The sequence below is a fragment of the Buceros rhinoceros genome, unplaced genomic scaffold (genome assembly GCF_000710305.1).
Source record: "Buceros rhinoceros silvestris isolate BGI_N320 unplaced genomic scaffold, ASM71030v1 scaffold29400, whole genome shotgun sequence".
Taxonomy (NCBI): domain Eukaryota; kingdom Metazoa; phylum Chordata; class Aves; order Bucerotiformes; family Bucerotidae; genus Buceros; species Buceros rhinoceros.
Genome location: NW_010388417.1, coordinates 12,602 through 16,008, shown reverse-complemented (window position 1 = coordinate 16,008; position 3,407 = coordinate 12,602).

Genomic DNA, 3,407 nt, shown 5'->3' with positions numbered 1-3,407 from the left:
CTCTTTCTCTGGCATGTGTTATATGCAAAGTAAGGGTTATTTCTCGAATGTTTGGTGAAGAGTACCCAAAAGGTGACATTTCAAGTGTAATCCACTCACATCATTGCTCAAAAGCTCTGTGCCCACACTGGGAAGGAAAGGTGCCCCAGCCTCTCATCATTACAATTCAGGTGATTATATCAACCTTTTTCTTCAGATGCAAACACCCACCTTTATGTGCTTGAAAGCCCCCGAAACACAAAAAGTAGGGGAGCATTTCTCTCCCTAGTTCTGTATCTCTGCTGAGCTGGTTTTCAAGAACACAGAAAGCCAGAGATAAGAGTGAAGCTTTTAATCAAAAGGGGCCCCTGAATGATTTCTATTGCGTTTAATAACCACTTCATCACTGCCACTAGATGAAAGTACTGTATTGGATTCCATAGCTGACAACAGTGCGGAGGTAGAGGGTGGTCTCCAGTTAGGAAGCTATACCCCTCTCCTTTTCAAACTGATGGGGAAGTACAGTCCCTCAGGTTACCTTTTCACTGCTGAACACCCCGGCTAGCTTTAATCTAGGTACCTCAGAGGCGAGGAGCAATCCAGTACCAGCAGCGTGGAGCTCAGTTTGTATAAATCACAAATGTCAGGATTAGGATCAGAGTGATCCATGGTCATAATCCCCAGAAATGTTCCAAGATTCTGTTAAGGTGACAGTACTGGATGACTGCTAAGGAAGCTAGGAATCATTTTAGCAGGCATCTGCTATCCAGAAGATAGTTACTGAGTTAACTTAGTTCAACTTAAACACTCAGATTTAACCTACAGGATCCACTAAACAGAGACGAACCCTGGACTTCCAAAGCCACAAATACCTTTTAAAGCTGGGATTCCAGCCACGCTACTCCCATTTAGTGCACAACAAACCTTCAGCTCACTGAATCAAGAACATGCCTTCAGCAGTAAGAACCACCCATGCATTGCAACAAACAATTTCTGTGTGTTTGCGTATATACACTGTCATGGCCCCAAACTTCCCTGTGGGGCTGACTACAGCAGGAAGAACCACCCATGCATTGCAACAAACAATTTCTGTGTGTTTGCGTATATACACTGTCATGGCCCCAAACTTCCCTGTGGGGCTGACTACTCTGATAATTTCATGGGCACACCAATCATTTTTTTATGTTCCTCAGTTGAAACTACTGGAGTCAACCTGGATCAACCGTGCAAGAGAGTCAGCAGAAGGTCACCACCCACTTATGCAAGGAGGACCTTGCGCTAAGCATTTCTTGAGAATTTTAGAAATGGTCTGGAAGCATTAACTCTTCTGTCACTTTGGTTAACAGGAAGCAGTTGAGCAGCTCAGGAGTCAGTGGAGGTGCAAGATCTCAGACTACCCCTGCTACAGCTATCACAGTCACCAACAGGCTCTACAAATAAAGCCCGGAAATAAAGTTCTTTAGAGGAGGAACATAATTACATAGCCAAGGCCCACACAGCACAGTGCTAGCACTGCATTTTTACAGAAAGAAATCATTTATGCCATTATCCAAGAGGACGGAGTACAGAGGAGAAAGTTTTTCTCTGTAGGGCAGATGAAGGAGGAGGAGAGCACTGAGAAGCAATCATTAGTAAAATAATTGGCTGCCTGCTTTGCACAGTTGCCACAAAATGTTTACGCTGTCAGTGCCATGAACGTTTTGGCTTGCCAAAGGAACAGCTTTGCCAAGAAACTGTCTACCCTGGGGGCAGCGGCTGCATTTCACCTTGTAGGCATGTGATGCACCCCCGAGTCATCACCCCTATTCCCCAGCTACCCCAGGAAAAATTTATTATTAGCCTCCTTAGAGACTAATAAAAACCTAGAATTTTGGCACCCATGATTGCTACGAGGAACAAATACAACATCTGAAACCTTCTTTTGAGAAATGAAGATGCTACGCTGTCTGATAAAGGATCTGAATTAAACATTTTTTAAAAATAGTAATAATTCGGAAGCTTCTGTATTAGAGAACAAAATAAATTTTAAAAGACCTGTTGTTTTTTCCTGCTGTAGAGAGAAAGAAATGTTAATGTCTTGTGTTCAGGAACAATGTCACAGAGTTTATTGTACTGCACTAGAGTGGGGTAGCAGTGTCACTTCATGAAAGCATTTTTGTTCATTTTTCCCCTCATTTTCCAACTAACTTTAACAAAAGCACACCTTGATGAAGGAAGGATGTCTTTGTTTTGTATCAAAAAAGATGGCCATAGCAAAGAACTCCCACGAGATTCAAAAGTGGTTAGCTGAGTGCAGGCAGCCACTGCAAAAATTTCATCAAGAAGTCTCATTTATCAGTGAGAGATCATGTGAAGGAAAGGCACAGCCTAGGAAGGAAAGACATGCACCACAGTAACTCATTCATATACTTCATGTGTAAAGAAAGCTTCTAAGAGCTCAGTCCTGAAAGACTCTGCAGGCTCCTGGCAAGTTACTGCTGCTCTCGGTTCCGGTGGTGTTGAGCTCACTCAGCACCCGGTAGGATTTACCTATCACAGCTATCTGATCCAAAAGCCAACTGCTCAATGAATAAAATCCCTGCATGCTACATCAGGACATGAGAAGATTGTCTGTGCTGCTAAGAGATTCAGATTATCAAGTGAATAAATCTAGCATGTGATAGATAAAACAAATACCCATTAAAAATCTAAATCTCTCAACTGGGAAGAGAAATGCATTCCCAGCCATGTCCCTGGAAGCCTTCAAAGAGACAGGGCTATGCAACATCAAAACAGATGGAGAACACAAACGGTAATTGCTTTCCAAGCATCCCTCCCCGCAAAAGTAGTGAGCACAGGCCCCCTAAAGAGACAAATAATAAAAGCAAAAGAAAAATGAAGAGTATCTTCGAAACACCCAGGACTTGATGAGAACAGATGGGAATGTCTGCTCTGAAATGTGCCATACCAGAGACAAACCCAGACATTTCTAGCTACTTAGCCAACAGTTTAGTGGGTATTGCCTTGATCTCCGACAGAAAATTTCACCGACTTTTGTAGGTAAGAGAGGTGTAACTGCACCAGACATCTGGTGCAGACCCTTATTCTTGACTCCCATCCAGCCCAGGTAAACCCAAATTCCACATCATTTTGTGCCCTCCCCTTTGCTGACTTTGGAAATCACCTTCCCCTTCTAAAGGCACCACAGTTCCAGTTGCTTCACACTCAAATTTCTTCAGATACGTCTCAGTCAAGAAGATACCGTTTGTCTTCCCTCATTCAACTGTCTGCAACCACATTTCTACATTTGCCTAAGGCCCTGGGCTCATTCAGGACAAAACTTAGCAAGAGCGATTTAAGAGGTTGCTACCAAGAGGGATCTTGAGCAGCTTCTCCAGTTCACATGGACAGGGCAGACAAAACATAGCTAGAGCACTTGCATGGATATA